Raw genomic sequence first — 8,128 nt, 5'->3', positions numbered from 1 at the left:
CTCAAACTTACTTTCCTTTTTCAGATTTTATTCACTATCAGCCTCCATTTTGACCATTATTTGACTCAAAATGAAATATAGCAGGAACGTCAAAGTCTGCTTCTCAAAACCACATATTTCCAGTTATTGCCTTATTGTGTCATATCTAAATTGGACAAGTGTTTCAAGTATACGGGCTGCACATTTTACATTAATATCTGAGAAAACAGACCTGTGGAGTCAGGGAGATGAGGTATGACAAAGCTGATAAAAAGGCACATGAACCTCTTCATGGCAGTCCCTAATTAAAGATTCAAATGCCTCATTCTCTTCAATTAGCCTAATTTAAATTAGGGTTTCTAATTCATATTAGAGTTTTTGTTTTTGTTTTTTTTTACCTGCCAATGCATCTACACTGGCACTCCACATTGATAGCATAATTACTGTAAGGGGGATTTGTAGCTGTCAACCTTTGACAAGAAGACTGACTGGGACTCCTTGAAGAGCAAGTCAACACCAAAACATCCCTGTGCCAGAAGCACAGGCCTTCTTCACACTGAAGGAGTACAGCCAGATAGACTTGATCTCAACAGTTTCTGGGATTAAACCCAAACTGTTTCACAGCTCAAGTTCAGGTGGAGGAGGAAAAGTGAGAGAAGAAGAGAGAGACTGATATTAAGTGACAGTCCGATGCCTAGCGACACTCACCTCAGAGGGACATTTCACATCCTTTCTCCAAATCAAACTAAAGTGCCACCAGAATCTCTTCCTCTACCATCATAGGTAAATGCTCTAATGCATGTTTATGCCTAGTGTGGGCTCTCACCCTCATTAACGTTTTGGAAAAGTTTGGGGTTTTTTTAACCTTCAGCACAGAATGAAAGTTGATTTTGAAACCTCATTTATTTATTTTTTTATTTTTCCCCCTTTATTTTGTGAAAGAGAATTCTTGTTTTCTGGCCAGCCCCACCTCCAGCTCTGGTTAGCACCACAGGCCATTTGACATGCAATGGAGTGGAACTGATTGCATCCTATAGAAAGCAGCATTATACAGACACACTAGTCTGTTCCTTACAGGATCCAAGGGGCTGATCTTGTGTGTGATAAAGGCCATTTCTTTCTCAAACTTCCCTTTCCTCTCTGCTGAGTGAAACAGCACTGTCCTTGAAGGAAGTGAAGCCTCAAATTACCAATTATTAGCAGCTGATCTCTGCTTAAAAAAACACCATTGCACATTTTCTTGTGGCATTACTGTTGTCCAGGGCTCTAAATAGCTGCACTCCTGGGCTGTTTTATTGGTTGTGCTACTGTAATGGGCCATAGCTGAGGCCGCAGGTCTATTGAAACAGGCACCACACAAACAGATAGAAAACTATATGTTCTCTATCCCAAAGAGTGACTTGCCAAAGGTCACACAAGAAGTTACAGGAAAAGGACAGAACCCAAATCTCCTGCATTCTCAGCCAGTCCAGGAACCAAAAGACCCTCTCCCTCTCAATAATTCCTGTAGCTCTCTGATAGTTTTTCTGAAACACTAGCTCCAATAAATTACTTGTGAGATGGAAAATGTGCATTAACAAAGAGCAGAGCCAGGGGTACAACTGTATATGTTGGTGGGAAGGTTGTTTTTGTTTTTTGCTGACACAAATGAAATGCAAAGTAGGAGAAATCTGGTTAGCCTAAGATGTCATCTGATACACTGTGAGAAGCAGATCAGTAAAAGGCTTTATGTTAGACCTTGCATGCCAAGGCAATAGCTGTGAAAAGACAATGGGATATCATGACAAAAATAAACAAGGGTTAAATGGGTGACTGGAAAAAAGAAGAACTTCATGAAGGTTATCGGAAGACTGAGGAGGATTTTATTAAGAGATGGAAAAGAAATACCCACATTGCAAAGAAAAAATGTTTTGAGACATTTTTACTGAAGAAAAAAAGAAAGCCTTCAAATAAAAACACTCCTTTATGCCCAGATAAAGAATCAGCCTCATGTTCTCAGTCAGAAGCACACGAGCATAAAATATTTAGATCAATGAAATCTTCATCATTCAAAAGGGTAATAAAGGTGACATCCTTGTAAATTCAGTTCTGGGCCTTTCACAGGTGGGAGATAGTAAATTCTAAACCATCTCAATGGAATTTGCATACATGATTCTTCAGATGGAATGGGGTTTCCCCCTCCTCCAGGAAAAGTAATTTTGAATCACAAATTTTAGATTCTGAAACATCAACCCCATGAACAGACAAGGCGGGATCTTAACAGAGCTACTATAGAGAAGAACTTGTTCGTAGAACTGGCCTGAAAACTGTAGAGAATACAGATAGGTGGCAGCTTTCTCAGAGCTATCCAGATTAGAGCAGGAGAATTTGAGCTGGTGTTTTCAAAGAAAAATTTGCCATCATCCCACTACAAACTCCCCTGTGATGATAACTGCAGTATTCTGTTCCAGCCTCCACTCAAAGAAAGTACATTTTGTCTCTCAAAGTGGTTCAGCGATAGAGAAGTGGTGGTATTCCTATTCAGTAGTTGAGGAAACTGAGACAGAGAGAGGCTGCATCATCTGTGCAAAGTCACACAGGAAGCCGAGGGCAATGCCAGGAACAGGGGTGGGACTACAGGACTCTTGCACCTCCATCTAGAGGCTGAATCCAGGGGGGTATTTCACCAAAGTCAGCTTTTAGGATCCTGGGAGCATATCCCCCAATTTTCCACCAGCCCCAGAGTACAAGGCTTCCAGTATTGAGTCAAACAGTGATGCACGCACCAGAGGGTATGGTCACGGTACCCTGGGTCGTGTGCTGGGGAGAAGCAGTGGCCAGATACTGGCATAACAAAATCTGCCCTCTAACGTCACAGGGCTCAGCTAGTGCAGAGAACACCACCGTGAACTTTCTCCTGCTCAGAGACCCTGCACACTGAACGAACCTGGATGGCTGTGTCCTCAGCCGTGTCTGGCAGGTGGATCCTACATAGAAGAGGTGTTTCCAGTCCCCCTGTTGTGTGTGTAGTACTACAGCGATCGTGTCAGGGAGGGGAGCAGCTGAGTGAATCTCATACACAATGTGTGAGATTTTGTCTTGGCAGCAGCAGAATCATGAGCTACATAAATGCTTTGAAATACAGATCCACCTAGATAGAATAAAGACTTGCCAGGAAGCTGTCATGATTCCACAACATCTTCATTTCTGAAAACAAAGCATCTTTCTGATTCTTAAACAGGATTCCTCCAGAAATAAAGTGTGGTTTTATATTGTGGGAATATCAGGTTCTCAGATGAGGTCTGTAACGTATATCAGAGCTAACAGAGAGGTTCATGAAATCTTGAATTACTCTTGAAACTTTCTCATCCTCTGTTGGTTACAGTAATGTAAGACAGAAACACAGCATATCTAAGCAGTGAGGGCCATCAGTGCATGCTGTTGGCATATGAGCACTATCCAATGCTGCATTCACAGCTGGTAGCCAGAGATAAACTCCCTGGAAACCTCTAAGTTGTAAGGAGTACTTACAGCCACAGATTAGCCTGGAGAGAAAGGGGAGTAAATGGAGCTCAATTTCCCAACAGGCACACTAGCACTGATGCAAGCAGCCCATGCTCTCATACCATACAGTGCTTTGCAGCCATTTGGCTGTTCAGATAACTGTGGAGACTGGGATGTGTCCACCCCAGCTTGTTACGGTACATGACACCAAACATTATCCTCCCTCTTTCAACCTCATTGACTATGTCTATCAAAACAGGGGGACACCGCACAATGTGCTGACATGGCTAGAGTTGTGTTTGCAGTTTTGGGGCAGAGTTAGTAAGCATCTTTCCAGCAGCATTACTCAGTCCTTCGCTATTCCTTAAAGATGCAAAGACTGTAAGGCAATGCATGGAGCAGTGGTAAAGAGGTGTGAGCAGAAACCAGCAAAGCCTGACCAGAAAGGACCAGCCTGAGCTGAATTTTGCTCCAGAATCTCACTCTGCCTAACTAGGCATTTTGTTGTCTGTGCTGTTGCTCTCCTCCTCTGCAAAATCTACTCTGGAAAGCCCCATCTTGCACCATTTCTTTCAAAACCTGTCCTGGGAAAGCTGCTGTAGTGCTCTCCTTGAGGCCCCATTATAGCTTGGCATCAATTCCTTAGGGTAAGAGGAAACAGCTCTCTTAGATCTCTGCCTGAGCTACCAACATTTTGGTTCCCAGCACCAAAGGCGGTAGCCTGGTGGGTCCTGCACAATCTTTTGCTGTTTGCCTGAGCTCCAAAACAAGGGAGGGAGGAGAGGAAGTAGTGACGGTCAGACCCTCTGCTCCAGTTGTTTCCTGCACCTTGTCAAGGTCGGAAGGGCAACAGTCCCTCCCAAGTGGACGGGAAAAGATACACAGCTTCACAGAGCTGCTCTTGGAAATGGCATCTCATGCTCAAGGGCACAAATGAACCTGCAGAGCAACACCCTTCCCCTCCATAGCCTGCCCACAGGCTTCCTTCAGTTCTCACCGGTAGTCCCTTTATCTTTCTTCCTTTTCCATGAGCACATGTAACAGACCACAGTGTTTCCCCCCCAGCATCAGGGCTGCCACTGGTGATGCTCACAGCTATTGATTTCAACAACTCTTCAGAGCTCTTCAGCCGACAAGGAGTTTTAATCATTTCATAGGGTGGCAGGGGCACAAAGGAACAGAGAGGAAAATGGGTTTCCATGTAATTGTGGAAGGAATGGGGAAAGCAGAGTTTGAAAAGCAAAATTACAGCCCAAGGCTGTTGTAAGCATTGTTATGCAAATCGATGTGAAGGCAGCTAGGATTTCTTCTCCAAGCTCCTAGTGATATCCACAGGCACCTGTTTTTAATTAGAAATTATCTGAAATACTCAACATGCCAGTACATGCACTGAAACACCTGTGAGAGTCCCCATCCCTCCACTGCATGTGAGGATACACAGACCAGTGCCCAGTTCCAGCATGGAGATACCCAACAGAAAGTCCCACTGTGGTAAGGGGGAGAAGGGTTTCAGAGGAGTAAAAGTCACTTCCCAAGGGAGTGACAGATTGCACATGAAGATCAGATTTGTTCACTGCAGAACACACTCCTTGCACATGCTGGGCCTGAAATTCACCATTGAAGAAAGCAACAGTGACATTAATGCCTTTAAAAGGCTCCAAGAAGCTTGCTTAGAGAATCGTTAAATAAAGCTCATTTTCAACCATTCTGTGGATTTATCAGCCAGACTGAAGGCAGGATGCTCAGTTGTGCTGCTGTTCCTTGCTGGTTCTCCTCCACTGAAAACCAACTGTTCTGTTTCCTCTCACCGGCAAATAAATATTCCAAGGTCTTGTTAAATCTATCAGCATTTTCATCCCTATTATGTGCCAGAGCATTTAAGTCATGCCGAAACCTGGTGGTGCAGACGAATATAGCAAAGCTGTAGGTATCTAAATGCTTTCAATACATCTTTTAATACCAGATGAGTATTTCACCTAAAAACTTCTCGCTCTCCATCTGACATTAATTTTGGCACTTCCAACATAGTTTGTTCTTGTTCATTCCCACAGGACCCCTGAGCCCATCCTGGAGCCATAACTGAAGGGGTGCACTCATAGGCAAATAAATGATGCTCCAGCTCTTTCTTCCTTCCAAGATACTTACATCTAAAGTTTTTTCTGGAACTGAGCATGTACTCAAGCCCTCTGGCCCTGCTGTTCATTTTAAAAGGATGCCCACATGAATATCCCATGTGTTTCTGTTGCAGAGGAAAAAGATGGCTCTAATACACAGAAACTTAAGCCAGGTTTGGATGTGGATAGTGCATTCTTCCCTAAATGCAGGAAACACTCAGACGGCAGGAACAGGATTCAAAGTCAGCCCATTAACAGAGAAACCTGAATAACATAAGGCTGAAGTCATCTTTTATTCACAGTGAGTTGTACCTGACTTGCACTGGAAAGAATGAATTGTGCATGGAGTAAAATAGATAATTGGGGAAAACAGAAAGGGCGGAAGATGACTGAGAATTTGCATCAAGATACCGGCCTCTGTATGACATTCCCAAATTCCAAAGCTGTTTCTAGATAGCTAGGCAATTAATAGGCCCTCATTATTATGAATTTTGTCTCCATTACATCCCTCTAGGGTAACGAGTATTCAGTTTCCTCTCCACAGATGGCAAATAACCCTATCAGATATGTAGCAAGTGACTTGACCAAAGGAACAGAAAAAACCTATGGGCAAAGTCTTCCTGCATTGTGCTGCCCTTCCCTCTAGTCCTTGCTTCTTCTTCAGGTAGAGTCAGAGCTGCAGCCTGAGCCATCCTTATTAGACCATCACAGATGCATTTGCAAACTCAGCTGCACAGTGATTTTGCTAGGGAGGCAGGTAAGGTTACCTGCTGCTTGCTATCTGCCATGGTGAGAAGGAGTAACTTCTAATGCAGCAGTGATGCTATGCAGCATGGACAGTTAGCTGTATGCTGGGAGGCAGCCCTATCTGTCAGCTCTTTCCTGAGTCAGTCCTAAGCCAATTACATTAATGCAAAACTGCCTAGGAGTTCTGCCATTGTGTTTGCTTTGCCTTGCTTTGCACCCCTTTGTTTCAAAAATAAACATTTCTTCAGGGAGGTCACCCTAGGCTGATTAAATCACGGGAAGATACAGTGTCTGTTTTCAAAATTCTGCAACTGCTAATTAATTTATGTCATCAAACAATTATTTTCTACCTCATTAGCCCATGAAATGTGAAGACTGTGTCAGCACTTTTGCTGGCAGTCTTGCACTCATTAGTTTGTAACCTTGTCCAAAAGAAGAGAGAGAGAGACAGAGAGTGCTTGTCTACAATTTGCAGTGTGTTTGAAGCAACAGGTGCTACAAACTGGAGCTATTTTCACATTTGCCTTAGTGCTTGATGACTGAAATACCATAACATGGAAATTTTTCTTGCTCATGATTCGTTGACTAATATATCGTGAAAAGGAAGAGTGGGGAAGTAGAGCAAAGAGTAATAAGAAGGATTGCTCTAGTGTACACATACCACAAATAGTGTCATCATGTACTCCGCGTGGCCTTATTTCTCAGCCTGAAGGGCAGGTCTCACAGAAGGTATTTGGGTCAGGTGATAGGGGTTTCAGTTCTCAGATTATATGACAAGGATCTGAAACAACACTTTGCATGGGAAATTGTGGGACATCATAGTCAGGGTAGCAAGTAGAAGTGGATAGAAGTGTAAACTTGAGCTATCTGGCCCATTAAGGCCCTGCCAACAACGACATACTTAAGTTCTTGCTCCAGAAGGGCCTTCAGAACATCCAAGGAAACTTTCCACATAAATATATATAAAAACAAAAAATCCTGTAGGTGAACAGTTTAAGTACATGATTAGGAATTGGGACTCCTTTGTCCTTGACCATTAGTTTTCCTTCAAAATGCAAGTTGCTCACCTGTTTTATTTTCCATGTACTAGCCATGTAAAATGGCTGGTTGGAAGATGCAGATTGTTAGGCTGTGTTAGGATTAGTGTTTCTTAACATTTTAATTTTGAAGAAACATTGTTCAGCAGTAACACTGGCCTTTTAATCAGAGGTAGTGCAGAATTTTCTGTGGAAAATAGTTTAATGAGAAAACATCATTCTTTAAAAAAAATCTAAGTGAGGGACATCTGTTTGTCAAACTAAATGAAATATTTGAGCTGGGAAGAAGACTAATTTTCCTCTTCCTGAAGTCTACTGGTATACTTGGGGCTGATTGTTTGAGTCCGAGATCCCATTGCCCCATTTCGGATGATCTGTCTTGATGGATTGAATCTTTCCACTTTTGAATAGCCCTCATTCATAGAAGATAGAGCCTAGCCAAGAAAGGAAAACAAGCACAATGTACCCAAACTACATTTCTCATCAGTCATCTCAGACCAAATGCAAGACTGATACCTCTGTCCCTGAAGTTTGTCTCAGGTAGACAAAGCCACAGCTGACCTGCTCTAGTGTTGGTGACAGTCCTGCTTCAAGCAGAAAGTTGGACAGATGGCCTCCAGAACTGTTGCTTTGTTTTTTTACTAATTTTGAAAAAAATATATATATATATAGAATTCCTAAAGAGCAGAATTCCTGAGCTTCTATCAAAAATATTCAGGTTGTAAACAAGAATTTGACTTGTTCTTAAAAACGTGTTAATGGTTATAC

This window comes from Apteryx rowi, unplaced genomic scaffold (genome assembly GCF_003343035.1).
Source record: "Apteryx rowi isolate R43461 unplaced genomic scaffold, aptRow1 scaffold_112, whole genome shotgun sequence".
NCBI lineage: Eukaryota > Metazoa > Chordata > Aves > Apterygiformes > Apterygidae > Apteryx > Apteryx rowi.
This window is presented reverse-complemented; position numbering follows the sequence as displayed.